Source organism: Cetorhinus maximus, chromosome 18, assembly GCF_964194155.1.
Source record: "Cetorhinus maximus chromosome 18, sCetMax3.hap1.1, whole genome shotgun sequence".
NCBI lineage: Eukaryota > Metazoa > Chordata > Chondrichthyes > Lamniformes > Cetorhinidae > Cetorhinus > Cetorhinus maximus.
In genome coordinates, this window is record NC_135896.1 from 27778772 (window position 1) to 27800219 (window position 21448).

Sequence of the window (21448 nt, forward strand, 5' to 3'; positions counted from 1 at the left end):
CCGAGAACACAGCGAGAGCAGCGGTGACCCGAGAACACAGCGAGAGCAGCTGTGACCCGAGAACACAGCGAGAGCGGCAGTGACCCGAGAACACAGTGAGAGCAGCAGTGACCCGAGAACACTGGGAGAGCAGCAGTGACCCGAGAACACAGCAAAAGCGGCCCACAGGCCACCGACATTGTGGTAGCGTTAACTTTATTGATTACACATTTTCCTAACATGAACATGTATCTGCAGTGTCTGAAATCTATCAAGACAGGCTCCAACATGTACTATCTGAACTCCAAACCCCAGGTCAGGTGAACCCCACTATATAGTACAAAGCATGGTATAGTATCTAATACTGAAGTCCACAGCCACAATAATATTCAATCATGACAACAGTGAGAGCAATGGTGAGGTCAGAACACAATGAGGGCAACAATGACCTGAGAACACAGTGAGACCAAACTGTGACACAAGAACACAGTAAGAGCGGTGACTCGATAGAACAGTGAGAGCGGTCACCAGAGAACACAGTGAGAGCAGCTGTGATCTGCGAACACAGTGAGAGCAGCTGTGACCCGAGCACACAGCGAGAGCAGCTGTGACCTGAGAACACAGAGAGAGCAGCTGTGACCCGAGCACACAGCGAGAGCAGCTGTGACCTGAGAACACAGAGAGAGCAGCTGTGACCCGAGAACACAGCGAGAGCAGCTGTGACCTGAGAACACAGCGAGAGCAGCTGTGACCCGAGAACACAGCGAGAGCAGCTGTGACCCGAGAACACAGCGAGAGCAGCTGTGACCCGAGAACACAGCGAGAGCAGCTGTGACCCGAGAACACAGCGAGAGCAGCAGTGACATGAGAACACAGCGAGAGCAGCAGTGACATGAGAACACAGTGAGAGCAGCTGTGACCCGAGCACACAGCGAGAGCAGCTGTGACCCGAGAACACAGCGAGAGCAGCTGTGACCCGAGAACACAGCGAGAGCAGCTGTGACCCGAGAACACAGCGAGAGCAGCTGTGACCCGAGAACACAGCGAGAGCAGCGGTGACCCGAGAACACAGCGAGAGCAGCTGTGACCCGAGAACACAGCGAGAGCAGCTGTGACCCGAGAACACAGCGAGAGCAGCTGTGACCCGAGAACACAGCGAGAGCAGCGGTGACCCGAGAACACAGCGAGAGCGGCTGTGACCCGAGAACACAGCGAGAGCGGCAGTGACCCGAGAACACAGTGAGAGCAGCAGTGACCCGAGAACACTGGGAGAGCAGCAGTGACCCGAGAACACAGCAAAAGCGGCCCACAGGCCACCGACATTGTGGTAGCGTTAACTTTATTGATTACACATTTTCCTAACATGAACATGTATCTGCAGTGTCTGAAATCTATCAAGACAGGCTCCAACATGTACTATCTGAACTCCAAACCCCAGGTCAGGTGAACCCCACTATATAGTACAAAGCATGGTATAGTATCTAATACTGAAGTCCACAGCCACAATAATATTCAATCATGACAACAGTGAGAGCAATGGTGAGGTCAGAACACAATGAGGACAACAATGACCTGAGAACACAGTGAGACCAAACTGTGACACAAGAACACAGTAAGAGCGGTGACTCGATAGAACAGTGAGAGCGGTCACCAGAGAACACAGCGAGAGCGGCAGTGACCGGAGAACACAACGAGAGCAGCTGCGACCCGAGAACACAGCGAGAGCGGCAGTGACCCGAGAACACAGCGAGAGCAGCAGTGACCCGAAAACACAGCGAGAGCAGCAGTGACCCGAGAACACAGCGAGAGCAGCAGTCACCCGAGAACACAGTGAGAGCAGCTGTGACCCGAAAACCCAGTGAGAGCAGCAGAGACCCAAGAACACAGTGAGAGCAGCCGTGACCCGAGAACACAGCGAGAGCAGCCGTGACGCGAGAACACAGCGAGAGCAGCCGTGACATGAGAACACAGTGAGAGCAGCTGTGACCCGAGCACACAGCGAGAGCAGCTGTGACCTGAGAACACAGCGAGAGCAGCTGTGACCCGAGAACACAGCGAGATCAGCAGTGACCCGAGAACACAGACAGAGCAGCTGTGACCCGAGAACACAGCGAGAGCAGCTGTGACCCGAGAACACAGCGAGAGCAGCAGTGACCCGAGAACACAGCAAGATCAGCAGTGACCCGAGAACACAGAGAGAGCAGCAGTGAACCGAGAACACAGTGAGAGCAGCAGAGACCCGAGAACACAGCGAGAGCAGCTGTGACCTGAGAACACAGCGAGAGCAGCTGTGACCCGAGAACACAGCGAGAGCAGCAGTGACCCGAAAACACAGCGAGAGCAGCAGTGACCCGAGAAAACAGCGAGAGCAGCAGTCACCCGAGAACACAGTGAGAGCAGCTGTGACCCGAAAACCCAGTGAGAGCAGCAGAGACCCAAGAACACAGTGAGAGCAGCAGTGACCCGAGAACACAGCGAGAGCAGCCGTGACATGAGAACACAGTGAGAGCAGCCGTGACGCGAGAACACAGCGAGAGCAGCTGTGACCCGAGAACACAACGAGAGCAGCTGTGACCCGAGAACACAACGAGAGCAGCAGTGACCCGAGAACACTGGGAGAGCAGCAGTGACCCGAGAACACAGCAAAAGCGGCCCACAGGCCACCGACATTGTGGTAGCGTTAACTTTATTGATTACACATTTTCCTAACATGAACATGTATCTGCAGTGTCTGAAATCTATCAAGACAGGCTCCAACATGTACTATCTGAACTCCAAACCCCAGGTCAGGTGAACCCCACTATATAGTACAAAGCATGGTATAGTATCTAATACTGAAGTCCACAGCCACAATAATATTCAATCATGACAACAGTGAGAGCAATGGTGAGGTCAGAACACAATGAGGGCAACAATGACCTGAGAACACAGTGAGACCAAACTGTGACACAAGAACACAGTAAGAGCGGTGACTCGATAGAACAGTGAGAGCGGTCACCAGAGAACACAGTGAGAGCAGCTGTGATCTGCGAACACAGTGAGAGCAGCTGTGATCTGAGAACACAGTGAGAGCAGCAGTGGCCCGAGAACACAGTGAGAGCAGTAGTGGCCCGAGAACACAGTGAGCGTGCAGACCCGAGAACATAATGAGAACAATGATCGCAGAGAACACCTTGAGAGCGGTGACCTGAGAACACAGTGAGAGTGGCAGACAGGCCATTGACATTGTAGCTGAGCAAACATGATTGATAACACATTTTCCTAACATGAACACATATCTGAAGTGTCTGAAATCCAACAACACAGGCTCCAACATGTGCTATCTGAACTTCACTCCCGGTAAGATACAGTTTCTATTACTGGTGTCCACAACCACAATATTATCATGACAACAGTGAGACCGGTCGTGACCCGAGAACACAGTGAGAGCAGCAGAGTCCCGAGAACACAGTGAGAGCGGCAGCGACCCGAGAACACAGCGGGAGCGGCAGTGACCCGAGAACACAGTGAGAGCGGCAGTGACCCGAGAACACAGCGAGAGCGGCAGTGACCCGAGAACACAGCGAGAGCGGCAGAGACCCGAGAACACAGCGAGAGCGGCAGTGACCCGAGAACACAGCGAGAGCGGCCGTGACCCGACAACACAGTGAGAGCTGAATGATGCGAGAACTTTATTGATAACAGATTTTCCTAACTTGGTCACATATCTACAGTTTCTGACATCTATCAAGACAGGGTCCAACTTGTGCTTCCTGAACTTCAATCCCAGCACAGTATCATATTAAATATTGGTGTCCACAACCGTAGGAAGCTAGTATCATTACAACAATGAGAGCAGCAGCAACGAGGGAACACAGTGAGAGCAGCAGTCACCAAAGTACACAGTGAGAGCAGAGACCCGAGAACACAGTGAGAGCGGCAGTGACCCGAGAACGCAGCGAGAGCAGCAGTGACCCGAGAACACAGTGAGAGCAGCAGTGACCCGTGAACACAGAGAGAGCAGCAGTGACCCGAGAACACAATGAGAGCAGCAGTGACCCGAGAACACAGAGAGAGCAGCCGTGACTCGAGAACACAGTGAGAGCAGCAGTGACCCAAGAACACAGTGAGAGCAGCAGTGACCCGAGAACACAGCGAGAGCAGCAGAGACCAGAGAATACAGAGAGAGCAGCAGAGACCCGAGAACATAGCGAGAGCAGCAGTGACCCGAGAACACAGAAAGAGCAGCAGTGACCCGAGAACACAATGAGAGCAGCAGCGACCCGAGAACACAGTGAGAGCAGCAGTGACCCGAGAACACAATGAGAGCAGCAGCGACCCGAGAACACAGTGAGAGCAGCAGTGACCCGAGAACACAATGAGAGCAGCAGTGACCCGAGAACACAGTGAGAGCAGCAGCGACCCGAGAACACAGTGAGAGCAGCAGTGACCCGAGGACACAGTGAGAGCAGCACACAGGCTGTCAACATTGTAGTGATATATTGATAATGGATTTTCCTACCTTGATAACATATCTGCAGTGTCCGAAATCTGTAAAGACAGGCTCCAACAGTGAGAGCAGCAGTGACCCGAGAACACAGTGAGAGCAGCTGTGACCCGAGAACACAGTGAGAGCAGCAGTGACCCGAGAACACAGCGAGAGCAGCAGTGAACCGAGAACAAAGTGAGAGCAGCAGTGACCCGAGAACACAGCGAGAGCAGCAGTGAACCGAGAACACAGTGAGAGCAGCAGTGACCCGAGAACACAGTGAGAGCAGCAGAGACCCGAGAACACAGCGAGAGCAGCAGTGACCCGAGAACACAGTGAGAGCAGCAGTGACCCAAGAACACAGTGAGAGCAGCAGTGACCCGAGAACACAGTGAGAGCAGCAGTGACCCGAGAACACAGCGAGAGCAGCAGTGACCCGAGAACACAGTGAGAGCAGCAGTGACCCGAGAACACAGTGAGAGCAGCTGTGAACCGAGAACACAATGAGAGCAGCAGTGACCCGAGAACACAGTGAGAGCAGCAGTGACCCGAGAACACAGTGAGAGCAGCTGTGACCCGAGAACACAGTGAGAGCAGCAGTGACCAGAGAACACAGTGAGAGCAGCTGTGACCCGAGAACACAGTGAGAGCAGCAGTGACCCGAGAACACAATGAGAGCAGCAGTGACCCGAGAACACAGCGAGAGCAGCAGAGACCCAAGACCACAGCGAGAGCAGCTGTGACCCGAGAACACAGCGAGAGCAGCTGTGAACCGAGAACACAATGAGAGCAGCTGTGAACCGAGAACACAGCGAGAGCAGCTGTGAACCGAGAACACAGTGAGAGCTGAATGATGCGAGATCTTTATTGATAACAGATTTACCTAACTTGATCACATATGTGCAATGTCTGAAATCTATCAAGACAGGCTCCAACTTGTGCTTCCTGAACTTCAATCCCAGCACAGTATTGTACTTAATAATGGTGTCCACAACCACAGGAAGCTATTATCATTACAACAATGAGAGCAGCAGTGATAAAGGAATCCAGTGAGAGCAGCAATAACCCAAGTATATAATGAGAGCGGTGACCCGAGAGCACAGTGATAGCAGCCATGACCCAAAAACACAGTGAGAGCAGCAGTGACCCGAGAACACAGTGAGAGCAGCCATGACCCATTAAACACAGTGAGAGCAGCAGCGACCCGAGAACACAGTGAGAGCAGCAGTGACCTGAGAACACATTGAGAGAAGTAGCGACCCGAGAACACAATGAGAGCAGCAGCGACCCGAGAACACAGTGAGAGCAGCAGAGACCCGAGAACACAGTAAATAGCGGCAGTGACCCGAGAACACAGTGAGAAGCGTGACCCGAGAACACAGTGTGAAGCGTGGTCCGAGAACACAGTGTGACGCGTGGTCCGAGAACACAGCGTGAAGTTTGACCCGAGAACACAGTGTGAAGCGTGACCCGAGAACACAGTGTGACGCGTGGTCCGAGAACACAGTGTGAAGCTTGGCCCGAGAACACAGCGTGAAGCGTGGCCCGAGAACACAGCGTGAAGCGTGGCCCGAGAACACAGTGTGAAGCGTGGCCCGAGAACACAGCGTGAAGCCTGACCCGAGAACACAGCGTGACGCGTGGTCCGAGAACACAGCGTGACGCGTGGTCCGAGAGCACAGTGTGACGCGTGGTCCGAGAACACAGTGTGACGCGTGGTCCGAGAACACAGCGTGAAGCGTGGCCCGAGAACACAATGTGAAGCATGACCCGAGAACACAGCGTGAAGTCTGACCCGAGAACACAGCGTGAAGCGTGACCCGAGAACACAGTATGAAGTCTGACCCGAGAACACAGCGTGAAGCGTGGTCCGAGAACACAGCGTGAAGCGTGGCCCGAGAACACAGTGTGACGCGTGACCCGAGAACACAGCGTGAAGCGTGACCCGAGAACATAGTGTGACGCGTGCTCCGAGAACACAGAGTGATGCGTGACCCGAGAACACAGCGTGAAGAGTGACCCGAGAACACAGTGTGAAGCGTGACCCGAGAACACAGTGTGAAGAGTGACCCGGGAACACAGTGTGACGCGTGACGCGTGACCCGAGAACACAGCAGGAACGGCCCACAGGCCGCCGACATTGTGGTAGGACTAACTTTATTGATAACACATTTCCCTAACATGAACATATTTCTGCAGTGTCTGAAATCTATCAACACAGGCTCCAACATGTGCTTTCTGAACATCAACCCCACTATGGAATAGTATCTAATGCTGATGTCCACAACCACAATAACCTATTATCATGACAACCCCGAGAGCGAAGCATGACCCGAGAACACAGCGTGAAGCGTGACCCGAGAACACAGTTTGAAGCGTGGCCCGAGAACACAGTGTGAAGCGTGGTCCGAGAACACAGTGTGAAGTGTGACCCGAGAACACAGTTTGAAGTGTGGCCCGAGAACACAGTGTGAAGCGTGATCCGAGAACACAGTGTGAAGCGTGGTCCGAGAACACAGTGTGAAGCGTGGTCCGAGAACACAGCGTGAAGCGTGACCCGAGAACACAGCGTGAAGCGTGACCCGAGAACACAGTGTGAAGCGTGGTCCGAGAACACAGTGTGAAGCGTGACCCGAGAACACAGTGTGAAGCGTGACCCGAGAACACAGTGTGAAGCGTGACCCGAGAACACAGTGTGAAGCGTGGTCCGAGAACACAGTGTGAAGCGTGACCCGAGAACACAGTGTGAAGCGTGGCCCGAGAACACAGTGTGATGCGTGACCCGAGAACACAGTGTGAAGCGTGACCCGAGAACACAGTTTGAAGCGTGGCCCGAGAACACAGTGTGATGCGTGACCCGAGAACACAGTGTGAAGCGTGACCCGAGAACACAGTTTGAAGCGTGGCCCGAGAACACAGTGTGAAGCGTGGCCCGAGAACACAGTGTGATGCGTGACCCGAGAACACAGTGTGATGCGTGACCCGAGAACACAGTGTGATGCGTGACCCGAGAACACAGTGTGATGCGTGACCCGAGAACACAGTGCGAAGCTTGACCCGAGAACACAGCGTGACGTCTGACCCGAGAACACAGCGTGAAGCGTGACCCGAGAACACAGTGTGAAGAGTGACCCGAGAACACAGCGTGAAGAGTGACCCGAGAACACAGCGTGAAGAGTGACCCGGGAACACAGCGTGAAGCCTGACCCGAGAACACAGTGTGAAGAGTGACCCGGGAACACAGTGTGAAGAGTGACCCGGGAACACAGTGTGAAGAGTGACCCGGGAACACAGCGTGAAGCGTGACCCGAGAACACAGCGTGAAGCGTGGCCCGAGAACACAGTGTGAAGCGTGACCCGAGAACACAGCGTGAAGCGTAGCCCGAGAACACAGCAGGAGCGGCCCATAGGCCGCCGACATTGTGGTAGGACTAACTTCATTGATAACACATTTCCCTAACATGAACATATTTCTGCAGTGTCTGAAATCTATCAACACAGGTGCCAACATGCGTTTTCTGAACTTCAACCCCGCTATGGAATAGTATCTAATGCTGATGTCCACAACCACAATAACCTATTATCATGACAACCATGAGAGCAGCAGTGACCCGAGAACACAGTGAGAGCGGCATTGACCCGAGAACACAGCGAGAGCAGCAGGGACCCGAGAACACAGTGAGAGCAGCAGTGACCCGAGAACACAGTGAGAGCAGCAGTGACCCGAGAACACAGTGAGAGCAGCAGGGACCCGAGAACACAGCGAGAGCAGCAGCGACCCGAGAACACAGTGAGAGCAGCAGTGACCCGAGAACACAGTGAGAGCAGCAGCGACCCGAGAACACAGTGAGAGCAGCAGTGACCCGAGAACACAGTGAGAGCAGCAGAGACCCGAGAACACAGTGAGAGCAGCAGTGACCCAAGAACACAGTGAGAGTAGCAGTGGCACGAGAACACAGTGAGAGCTGAATGATGCGAGAACTTTATTGATCACAGATTTTCCTAACATGATCACTTATCTACACTGTCTGAAATCTATCAAGACAGGCTCCAACTTGTGCTTCCTGAACTTCAATCCCAGCACTGTATTGTACTTAATATTGGTGTCCACAACCACAGGAAGCTATTATCATTACAACAGTGAGAGCAGCAGCAACGAGGGAACACAGTGAGAGCAGCAGTCACCAAAGTACACAGTGAGAGCGGAGACCCGAGAACACAGTGAGAAGGGCATAGAGGCTGTCAACAATGTAGAAGGGCTAACTTTACTGATAACAGATTTTCCTAAATTATCACATATCTTCAGTGTCTGAAATCTGTCAGGTTAGGCTCCAACATGTGCTTTCTGAGCTTCAATCCTGGTTCGGTATTGTGTCTAATAGTGGTGTCCACACCAACAAGAAGCTATCATCATGAGCACTAACCAGGGAATACAGGAAGAGCAGCAGTCACCCAAGTGCACTTTGAGTGCGGTGACCCGAGAACACGGCGATAGCGGCAGTGACCCGAGAACACGGCGAGAGCGGCAGTGACCCGAGAACACAGCGAGAGCAGTGACCCGAGAACACAGCGAGAGCAGCAGTGACCCGAGAACACAGCGAGAGCAGCAGTGACCCGAGAACACGGCGAGAGCGGTGACCCGAGAACACGGCGAGAGCAGCAGTGACCCGAGAACACAGCGAAAGCAGCAGTGACCCGAGAACACAGCGAGAGCGGTGACCCGAGAACACAGCGAGAGCAGCAGTGACCCGAGAGCACAGCGAGAGCAGCAGTGACCCGAGAACACGGCGAGAGCGGTGACCCGAGAACACGGCGAGAGCGGTGACCCGAGAGTACCGAATACAGTATAGTATCTAATACTGGAGTCCGCAACCACAATAAGCTATTATCATGACAACAGTGAGAGCAGCAGTGACCCGAGAACACAGTGAGAGCAGCTGTGACCTGAGAACACAGTGAAAGCAACAGTGACCTGAGAACACAGTGAGAGCAGCAGTGACCCGAGAACACAGCGAGAGCGGCTGTGACCTGAGAACAGAATGAAAACAACGATGACCCCAAACAGAGTTAGAAGAGCAGTGGCCTGAGAACACAATGAGAGCGTTGACCTGAGAAACAACTAGAGACGCAGTGACCGAGAACACAGTGAGAACAGTGAGCCGAGAGCACAGTGAGAGCAGTGACCCAAGAACACAACTAAATACACAGTGACCGAGAACACAACAAGAACAGCAGTGACCCAAGAACACAGTCAAAACAGTGATGACTCAAGAACACAGTGAGAGCAGCAGTGAACAAAGCAGCGAAAGCACATTGGAAGCAGTGGTACTCATCACAAGCCTCTGATGAGTAACTCACCTCCTGACTCCCCAAAGCCTGTCCACCATCTACAAGACATAAGTCAGGAATGTGATGGAATACTCCCCACTTGCCTGGATGAGTGCAACTCCCACAACGCTCAAGAAGCTGACACCATCCGGGACAAAGCAGCCCACTTGATTGGCACCCCATTCACAAACATTCACTCCCTCCAGCACTGATGCACATTAGCAGCAGTGTGTACCAGCTACAAGTTACAGGAATTCACCACGGCTCCTTAGACAGCATCTTTCAAACCCATTCAGCTTTTGATGAGCAGAAATTTCCTCCAGTGCCTCCAGGAATCTAATTTGCACAATCCCAATTTGCCATCATCCCTGTACTTGCTGACCTACATGGGTTCAAGGCCCAGCAATACCTCAATTTTTAAACTTTCATTTTTGTTTTCAAACCCCTCCATGGCCTTGCTCCTCCCTTTCTCTGTAATGGTCCCCTGTCCTACAACCCTTCAAGGTCTCTGAATTCATCCAAATCTGATCTCTTGTGCATTCTGGTTTTCTTTTCTCCAATACTGTCAGCCTTGCCTTCAGCTACCTAGGCCCTAAGCTCTGGAATTCCTCCCCTAAACTTCTCTGCCTTTCTACCTCTCTGCCCTCCTTGAAGATGCTTCTTAAAATCTACACCTTCGACCAATCTTTTGGTACTTATCCTACTATCTTTTCATGAGGCCCGGTGTCAAATTTTGTTTGATAATAACTCCTAGAAACTGCTTAAGATGTTTTACTACCTTAAATGTGTCATATAAATGCAGGTTTTGTTGTTGATATTGGTGTACTGTAGTTTCTTTCTGGACAGATAAACTAGGGTAGACAAACTGGGTTTCCTCATCCATATTTAATTTGCAAAGTTGAATGGAATCTGCAGGAGTTCTGTGACTGTGGTGTGTTGGCTACTTCACCTGCATGGCCGGCTACCACTGTCAGTGAAAGTGAAGTTCATTATTCAATGCAAAGGATCCTTCAAGCATGTCAGATGTTAGCCGCTTTTCTACTGATCACCCCATTAAGGAAGTAACTGAAGCCCTGAATTATTATGCACCCAGCTACAAACACTTCTGTAGTGCATTGCAGCAGCTGCAGCCAGTGTTTTTAACCTGCTGGATTTCCCAAAGTATAGAGCATTGGTTGCATCCATGTAACCATTCAGGTACCTATTATTAACTCCTAGTCTGTCCAAATAGGAAGAGCTATTATTCACTTGTTATGACCAGGTGAGAAGGAGTGAACTGACTCCCCTCTATTCAGCCCCCTTAGTTGATCACAACAAAGGTTTAAGTTCATTTTTCACCAGGATATGCCTTTTTTGAATCCAAATGTATTTAACTATTTATGGAGTGAGCAAGAAGGATCCAATCAAACAAGGTTTCCTTGAGTTAAAGAAAGAGCAAATTTATTAACCACTAAACCAGAGAAAAAAAACATTAAAAACGTGACATCACACACACGTATTAGAAACAAAGGAAGTTAGAGTCCAATAAAAAAAGTTAAAAGAATATACAGTTAAGTGTCCTTTGATTTTACTTGAGGCATAGATTTTAAATGATGCGGCCGATTTAGATTAGCTGTTTTCTTGGATGCGGTCAGATGTAGAAGATGTTGCAATTATTATGAGATCCCGGTTCGCTGGTAGGTTTCTGATAGTTAACTTCCTGAACCAGATGACATACGCTTTCCAAAAAAGAGAGAGAGGGAGCGAGCACAGCTTTTTAACCTGTTTCCTCTACTTTCTTGACAGTCCCTGTGTCACTTGTAATCTCTTTGCAGTGGCTGGCAGTCTGGCCTGTTAAACTTCACCCATTTTGTATTTCCAAGGGATTTTTGGTGGGTCTGTCTGTGGCAGCCATTGTTTCAATATCCAGCAGTTTGCATTTTAATGTCTCTTCCTCAGACAGTGATGAGTTTCAATGGATCTTTGAATTATAGGAAATATCCCTCTCTTCACACTCCCCTGAGGGTATCTCATTTGCTTCTCACCTTCACCTTGGAACGTGGCCTTGCATTTTAAGTGGCTTGTTCTGTCTAATTTCAAATTGCAATATTCCCAGTCAGTTGAAAGTTGAAAAGTCATATTTTCAAAGATTAAAGGGGCATTGTATCGTGACACACTCAAAATATAATTGTAGATTAATTTGAACCTAATGCCTCTCAATACATAGTTCTGGGATGAGACTTAGCATGCTGGTTTCACCTGGCTTAGTCAGCGATGCCCACATCTCTTGAATGAATAAATAAAAAAACCCCAAAGAGCAACATTATTGGATATTCTGCATAAGATACAGAAGGACTGAGAACTTGCATCTGCAACTAATGCTGATGCACTTACATCAGTGTTGGGCACTGCCTTTGCTAGTTGCTGCAGGCTTATCACACTAGAGATGATGCCAACTATCACTTGTGCAGGACTGCACAATGGCATGGAACAAGCCTGACATGGGTACCAGCTGGTGGCTGTGCCACATGGCATATGGTAACATTGGAGGGCATTTGTTTATGAAATCTTCCAATATAAATAATATAAACACTTGTGAGGTCTTAGGATCCCTCTCCCATGGTTGCCTGCTATGTTGAAGCTGGCCATGATTGCACCTTGGCATTTGAACCCCAAAGCACCTACAGCAACGGAAGCATTCAAAAGCCATGACCCTGCTGTTCCTGTGGCCTCCACCTTGGACATGATCTAGACCATCTCATGTAAGGAGTTAAGTGATCTTTCAATACAGGCTTCATGATGTATTATCTGCTAAGGTCCCTTTCCTCATGCAAAGCAGGAGATGGGCTTGGATAGCACACTGCATTTCTGCTCAATGTAAGTTGTGCCAATTTGGCATAGTTAGTAGCATTCTTAGCTCTGTTCAAAAGGTTGTGGGCTTGAGCTTTAGACTACAACTTGCATGCAAAAATTATTGCACTATTTTCCAATATTGAGAGTGCTGCATTGTTCCTGCTGCTATCCTTCTGATGTGATAGTTAACCTTATCTAACAGTTTATGTTCCATAAGACCATAAGACATAGGGGCAGAAATTAGGCCATTCGGCCCATCGAGTCTGCTCCGCCATTCAATCATGGCTGAGAAGTTTTTCAACCCCATTCTCCCGCCTTCTCCCCGTAACCTTTGATCCCCTTACCAATCAAGAACCTATCTATCTCGGTCTTAAATACACTCAATGACCTGGCCTCCACAGCCTTCTGTGGCAATGAATTCCATAGATTCACCACTCTCTGGCTAAAGAAGTTTCTCCTCATCTCTGTTCTAAAAGGTCTTCCCTTTACTCTGAGGCTGTGCCCTCGGGTCCTAGTCTCTCCTACTAATGGAAATATCTTCCCCACATCCACTCTGTCCAGGCCTTTCAGTATTCTGTAAGTTTCAGTCAGGTACCCCCCTCATCCTTCTAAACTCCAGCGAGTATAGACCGAGAGTCCTCAAACGTTTCTCATATGTTAAGCCTTTCATTCCTGGGATCGTTCTCGTGAACCTCCTCTGGACCCTCTCCAGGGCCAGAACATCCTTCCTGAGATACGGGGCCCAAAATTGCTCACAATATTCTAAATGTGGTCTGACCAGAGCCTTATAAAGCCTCAGCAGCACATCCCTGCTTTTATATTCTAGTCCTCTCGAAATAAATGCCAACATTGCATTTGCCTTCCTAACTACCGACTCAACCTGCAAGTTAACCTTAAGAGAATCCTGGACTAGGACTCCCAAGTCCCTTTGCACTCCAGATTTCTGGATTCTCTCCCCATTTAGAAAATAGTCTATGCCTCTATTCTTCCTACCAAAGTGCATGACCTCACACTTCCCCACGTTATATTCCATCTGCCACTTCTTTGCCCATTCTCCTAACCTGTCCAAATCCTTCTTCAGCCTCCCCGCCTCCTCAATACTACCTGTCCCTCCACCTACCTTTGTATCATCTGCAAACTTAGCCAGGATGCCCTCAGTTCCTTCATCTAGATTATTAACGTATAAAGTGAAAAGTTGTGGTCCCAACACTGACCCCTGCGGAACTCCACTAGTCACCAGCCGCCATCCTGAGAAGGACCCCACTCTCTGCCTCCTGCCAGACTGCCAATCTTCTATCCATGCTAGTATCTTGCCTCTAGCACCATGGGCTCTTATCTTACTGAACAGCCTCCTGTGCGGCACCTTGTCAAAGGCCTTCTGGAAGTCCAAGTAGACAACATCCATTGGCTCTCCTTTGTCTAACCTACTCGTTACCTCCTCAAAGTATTCTAACAGATTTATCAGGCATGACCTCCCCTTGATCAAACCATGCTGACTTTGCCCTATTTTATCAAGCACTTCCAAGTATTCTGAAATCTCATCCTTAATAATGGACTCTAAAATCTTACCAACGACTGAGGTCAGGTTAATCGGCCTGTAATTTCCCATCTTTTGCCTCACTCCCTTCTTAAACAGGGGGGTTACATTAGTGATTTTCCAGTCATCTGGGACCCTCCCTGACTCCAGTGATTCCTGAAAGATCACCACTAATGCCTCCACTATCTCTTCAGCTATCTGCTTCAGAACTCTGGGGTGTACTCCATCTGGCCCAGGTGATTTATCCACCTTCAGACCTTTCAGTTTTCCTAGCACCTTCTCCTTGGTAATGGCCACCAAACTCACCTCTGCCCCCCGACTCTCTTGAACTTTGGGGATGTTACTCGTGTCTTCCACGGTGAAGACTGACGCAAAGTACCTATTCAGTTCCTCTGCCATTTCTTTGTTCCCACTACTACTTCTCCAGCGTAATTTTCCAGCGGCCCAATGTCCACTTTTGCCTCTCTCTTACCCTTTATATATCTAAAAAAACTCTTGCAATCTCCTTTTATATTACTGGCTAGTTTACCCTCATACTTAATCTTCTCCCTCCTTATTTCTTTTTTAGCCGTCCTCTGTTGGTCTTTGTAGGCTTCCCAATCCCCTGGTTTCCCACTGCTCTTTGCCGCATTGCGTGCTTTCTCTTTAGCTTTTATGCTGTCCCTGACTTCCCTTGTCAGCCATGGTTGCCTCGTCCTCCCTTTAGTATGCTTCTTCTTCCTAGGGATGAATTTTTGTTGTGTCTCCCAAATTACTCCCAGAAACTCCTGCCATTGCTGTTGCACTGTCTTTCCTGCTAGGCTCATCTCCCAGTCAATTCTGGCCAGCTCCTCTCTCATGCCTCTGTAGTTGCCTTTATTCAACTGTAATACCGTTACATCTGATTCCAGCTTTTTCCTCTCAAATTGCAGGGTAAATTCTATCATATTATGGTCACTTCCTCCTAAGTGTTCCTTCACCTTAAGCTTCCTTATCAAATCTGCCTCATTACACATCACTAAATCTAGAATTGCCTGTTCCCTAGTGGGCTCCACCACAAGCTGCTCCAAAAAGCCATCTCGTAGACATTCTACAAATTTCTTTTCTTGGGATCCACTACCAACCTAATTTTCCCAGTCTACCTGCATATTGAAATCCCCCATGATCACTGTAACCTTGCCTTTCTTACACGCTTTTTCTATCTCCTGGTGTATCTTGTGCCCCACATCTTGACTACTGTTCGGAGGCCTGTACATAACTCCCATTATGGTTTTTTTTACCTTTGTGGTTCCTCAACTCTACCCACACAGATTCTACATCATCTGACCCTATGTCATTTCTTGCTATCGATTTAATTTCATTTCTTACTAACAAAGCAATCCCACCCCCTCTGCCAACCTGCCTATCTGCCTATCTTTTCGATAGGATGTATATCCTTGGATATTTAGCTCCCAGTCCTGATCCTCTTGCAGCCATGTCTCCGTGATGCCCACCACATCATACCTACAAATTTCAATCTGCACCACAAGCTCATTTACCTTATTTCGTATACTGCGTGCATTCAGACACAACACTTTCAGTCCTGTATTTCCCGTCCCCTTTCTCATTGTCGTCCCTTTATCTGATGTGCTTGAAGTTAGATTCCTAGCCCTTTCCAAACACTCTTCCCTATTTTGTGTTCTGGGGACTTTAAGAGCCTCTCCTGGGCTCTCCTTTCTTTTCAGTTTTTTCATAATTTTCCATAAAGTTGAATCCACCCTCCCACACGCTAACCTGCTGCTTTGTTTCCCATTAGTCATACTTCTTGGAATTTTACCCTTCCCCCCCCCACCACTTTCTAGTTTAAAGTCCTGTTGACCACCCGATTTACCCTTTTCGCTAGAACATTGGCCCCAGATCAGTTCAGGTGGAGACCATCCCAACTGTACAGATCCCTCCTGTTCCAATACTGATGCTAGTGCCCCATGAAATGGAACCCCTCTTTCCCGCACCACTCCTTTAGCCACGTGTTTACTTCCCTTATTCTCGCGTCCCTATGCCAATTTGCATGTGGCTCGGTTAGTAATCCAGAGATTATAACCCTTGTGATGTATTATCTGCTAACGTCTCTTTCCTCATGCAAATCAGGAGATGGGCTTGGATAGCATACTGCATTTCTGCTCAATGTAAGTTGTGCCAATTTGGCATAGTTAGTAGCATTCTTAGCTCTGTTCAAAAGGTTGTGGGCTTGAGCTTTAGACTACAACTTGCATGCAAAACTTATTGCACTATTTTCCAATATTGAGAGTGCTGCATTGTTCCTGCTGCTATCCTTCTGATGTGATAGTTAACCTTATCTAACAGTTTATGTTCAAAGAAAAGCAACGAGTTCTCCTGATAATTTAGCCAACACTGTCCCTCAGCCAATGCCACTGAACACTTAGCAACTTCTCATTCATTTTGTATGATGTCAGTGTTGCAAAATGGCTCCCTACTTTTGCCTGCTGCTAACGTCCAAGAATCTAATTTATCGTGAGGACCGCTTTGAGGAAGGTTGATGTAATAAGATGCTACATAAATGCATTATAGCAAGCTTGTCAAACCCATTTCCCTGATTGGTGTTCAGTACCTATCCTTAGATTCTTCCTCAAAATCACTATCAAAGGCTCCTGCAATCTGCATGTCTGCTTCAAATGAGATTGATGATGCCTGGAACTCTGCTATGTGATTCTCTTCAAGGTGCTTATTGAGGATGACTGAGTTACCATTACTCAAGAAAGCAGGTGGTACATTATTAGTAAATAAGCATATTTGTCCAGATGGTTATAGCATTGTTATAATCACTATCTGTGGAAGTAGTAACGCAACATATTGTGCAAAACATGAAATATTTATATAATATGCACCACAATTTCCACATTGCCCTCCAACCCTCGAAAACCAACACATGAGTTCCCAACTCAATTTATGAAACAATCCATCAATTTTCTCCTCAAAAAAGTGAACTGTTTTGTTTGGGGACTTCAATATTTCCTGCACTTGCAATTTATGAAAATTTTAGAAGGGAGCGTCCACAGTGCTCAATCGCAGTGCTTCCAATTTGTCTTCCTTTCTCCTCAACTGAGGATTTCCCTCCACCATGGTTGACAGGGCTCTAGGAAGTGGCCATTCCATTTCTTGCACTTCTGTCCTCACACTTTCCCCTCCCTGCTGGCAATTCCACAATCAACATGTCATCCTCCACCATTTTCATCACCTCCAATGCAATGGGACCACCAAACACCTCTTCCCCTCTCCTTTCTATAATCCAAAGGGACTGTTTCCTCCATGACATTTAACTCCCCTTCCTCCATTACCTTCCCCTTCAAGCGCAGGAGATGCAACACCAGCTCTTTCACCTCCTCTCACCATTGAGAGCCCCAAACACTCCTTCCAGGTGAAACAATGATTTACTTGCACATCTTTCAATTTAGTATTCTGTTTACTGCTCATGATAAAATCTCCTCGACAGGTCAAAAGTGGATTGGGTGTTTGTTTTGCTGAACACTTCCATACAGTCTGCCAATGTGATTCTGAGCTTCTGGGTAACTTGTCATTTTAAATCTGCATTGCACTGTGCTCTGACTGCAGCCTCCTACACTGTTCCAATGAATCCCAAACTAAGCATGAGGAACAGCATCTCTTCTATCTATTAGGTACTGCACAATCTTCCAGACACAACATTGATTTCAATAACTTCAGATCATAACTATTGTTCCTAGTTTTATGGACAGTAAGTGCTGATGATGATTTTGCTCCTCCCATTTGTGGATCCTCTCGATCCATCTTTTGTTTCTTTACTTGTCCCATTACCACTCTCGTTTGTCTTGTAACCCTTCTGTTTTTAATCACCCCACCTTTCCATCCTATCACAGACATTCCCTTTTTTTTCCCCCATCCACTTTTCCCTGCCTCTATACTTACTTAATTTGTTACTCTTCTAACTTCTTGATGAAAGGTCATCAACCTGAAACACTAACTCTCTTCTTCCCTCCACAGATGATAACTGTATTTCCAATATTTTCTGTTTTTATTGTAGATTGATAAAGCTCCCATTTGAATCAATAGAAAGCCTTAGGAAACATGAAGAGACAACAAAGCAGTCAGTCAACTACTTCAATTTTAACTCTGCTAGCACCCATTCTTGCTAAGTGAAGGGAGTTTTAAAAAAACCTTTAGCCTTTAGTCTCTGTAAACTTTAGCTCATCAACAACACAGGTACCTGTATCCTTACTTGCACCAAGTCCCATTCACCCATCATCCCTTTACTAGCTGCCCTGCTTTGGCTCCTGGTCTGCTCACACCTGAATTTTAAAATTCACATCCTCATTTTCAAATCCCTCCATAGCCTTGTCCTTCCCTATCTCTGTAAATTCTTTCAACCCTACAACTTGACAAAACATCAATGCTCCCCTAATTCTGGCTTCTTGAGAATCCCTGATTTTCATTAATCCACCATTGGTGGCTGTGCTTTCAGATACCTGGATCCTAAGCTCTGGAGTTTCCCTTAAACTCTCTACCTCTGCTTCATTAAGATGCTCCTTAAAATCTACCTCTTCAACCAAATATCTCCTTTGGGGCTCAGTGTCAAATTTTGTTGGACAATACTCTGGTGAAGTGTTATGCAACATGTTAAAAACACAATAGTAATGCAAATTGTGTTTGCTGTTATTCAATATATGAGCATATTGGGGCAATAAATTGCCTACAGAAATCCCTCACTGGAAGATCTCACCTGGTTTTGCTCACAATATAAACAACACAGGGATGTTATATCATATAAAGCACAATTCTGCTGTTAAGGCCTAGCTGTATTTAACTGGCCCATTCATTTAAAGCTACAACATTTCATTGCCGTAAATAGACACATCTTGAGGTCAATTCGAAGTTATTTGCTCTTGAGGAAAGTTTATAAATTGGTAGGTGCTTGTAAATTCCAGCTAAGGAGCAACCTTAGTTGTTTTTCTTTCATTCTTCCAACACTTCAAAGTATGATGGATTCAAAACATATGTTATATATACACATCTATATATACCGTATAGAAACTTTGAAGATCACTGCTGGTACACCCGCTTTAAAAGTATTTGAGAAGCTTCACTAACTTTATTGGTTCAGTTGTGTCACAACAACACTTCCAAATACTAGGCTGAATGGTCCATTACTTTAATAACAGCTCTTTCCTACACTACTTATGGTGTTTACTTTATAACTGCTATGGATTTAACTTTTATTTAAAAGAAAAGGTCTTGCAAAAATGTTGCTTGTTTCAAAATAAAACCTGCATTTAACTGAAATTATTGTTTTATTTCGCTCACAATGTCGTTTGGTGCTTTATTTTGAAGCAGCAAATGGTGTGTGACTGAATGACGGGAGTCAAGCCCGAATTCGTGATAATTTTCCAAAGCAATACATGCTCTGAAGAACTCAGAACCCGCTTTAAGTACAAACAGGTTTAAATGTTTACCTTGAGTTGTGATTATCACTGCACGCCAATTCAACATAATGACAAGATTTTCAAAAGAGTGATTTTATACAGACACCTCCGCGACAAATCTAGTAAATAGGGCTAGTTTGTTGTTATCTGTCAATTGCAACCCTCGCCGAGAAACGGGATGTTGGATGTCAATTAGAGGTAGCGCATTGTGAATGCCAATGAACTCATTTCGTCTTTAGGCTTCCATTGGAGCCAAACAAAGGCTAGAAGTATATGCCGAATGAGAAGCAGACAATCGGCAATTTATTGCACGAAACGTGCCATGCAAAGGGAATAAAAGCTAATATGACATCTTTTTCCTTCAAAATTGTTCAGCAACAATAAACTCTAGTTAAAAAGGCTTCTTTGTTAAGACGTAGAAGATTATTTATAGAAGCAGCCAATTCGCAAATTGCTTCCTGATTGCCATGTTGGATTCCCTGTAGAGAAAGGGCAAATACCAAGGACAGCGCCTGAGTGAACAATAAGCAGCTCCAGCGGGGCTACTAATTGACAAGGCGGAGCTCGGAATTAGGAATTGTACAGTGGCTGCAAGGGCTCTAGTTGAGAGCATTGCTGCAGTAGTTGCCAGTATGTGGAAGCTAGAGGTCATAATTACTACTTCAGGGCAACATATAGCTTCGAAACAGAAAAAAAGGAAGAAATAAACGCGCGATATATATGACAGACATTGTCTTTTTAAAGCGTCTGATACAACTTTTAAAATTATGAATCTGAGCATTTTGTTTTAAAGCTGAAGTTTCACCTTTCTTAAAGCGGGACCATTTCTAAGCATCTGTTGATTTAGTGCCAAGTAACCTGCATCTCCTCTAATTAACCATATGTAGATTCCCCTCCGTTGTTTTTACTTGGCCAATCGAATTTCACATTCAAAGCGAATGATCAAATTAAGATCACGAGTTGGTTCTTTAATTGAACCCATTGGCCAAGCCAATAACCCAAAAAACGTTACGGGCGTCTGTGTTTTAAAATTGATTACATTAAAAGATGCCAATGAAATTGTATAAAAAAAGTTGTTTCTCTTCCGGACCCATTGTACTGGAAATCAAAATTTGCAATAACTTACAACGGTAGCATTCCCGCAACAGCGAAGTTGTGGTATAAACCTGGGGTCGCACGGTGAGATTCTTAGGGGGAGACAGATCCACAGCTGGGATATGTCACCACATGGAGTTCCAATGTGTTTGGGGCATCCTTAGATTGTCACACTAAATTATCAGGCCATTTTATAAGGTATTTTAAAAACTCACCTTCATTTAATTTAAACGTTTGAAGCATGATATAAACCATTTAATTTTAATCGCTCTATGGGCAACTCTGAACATGCCTGTGACCGTGCATACACCAAGATCTACTAGCCAAAAGAATTGTTTTTTGAGCAAGGCAGTATAAATAGAACCGGAACGCATATTACTGGTAAGGCCAGTAGCAGAGATATAAGCGCAGCAAGGAAAGCAATGCATTTTAAACTACATCTTGGGATCATACATTTAATTCCTCCATTAATGAGTAATTTGTCGAACGAACAACATAAACTGCATGCTGTAACCAAACGGTTAAAACAGTGTGTCCAATTAAATTCTTATATAAATAAATTATTTCACAGTATATTTTGAAATATATAGGACAGAAGAAAACTGGGTAAACCTTATGCATTTCCAGTTTCCTGACCTGAGATCTTAAAAAAGGAAAGTAAACTACAAAGGAGGGAAACGTACTTTTTCAATTTAAATCTATGTCTAGGAATATATACTGCCACTTCGGCATCAAAGTAACAGCATAACTCAAGTAAGTTCAGCAAACGAACTCCTG

General features: G+C 46.9%; 1 long non-coding RNA gene across 2 annotated transcripts in view; it reads right to left on the minus strand.

The window, feature by feature from the left end:
* Nucleotides 1-19694, minus strand: part of LOC144693466 (uncharacterized) — a 56125-nt gene extending 36431 nt beyond the window's left edge. The window contains exon 1 of one of the 2 annotated variants that reach the window (XR_013579540.1): nt 19607-19694. This is a non-coding gene — a long non-coding RNA (uncharacterized LOC144693466). Of the gene's footprint in view, nt 1-18065; nt 18209-19606 lie in introns of those variants that run through there. The other variant, XR_013579541.1, reaches the window with a different exon arrangement.
* Between the last annotated feature and the right edge of the window lie 1754 nt (nt 19695-21448).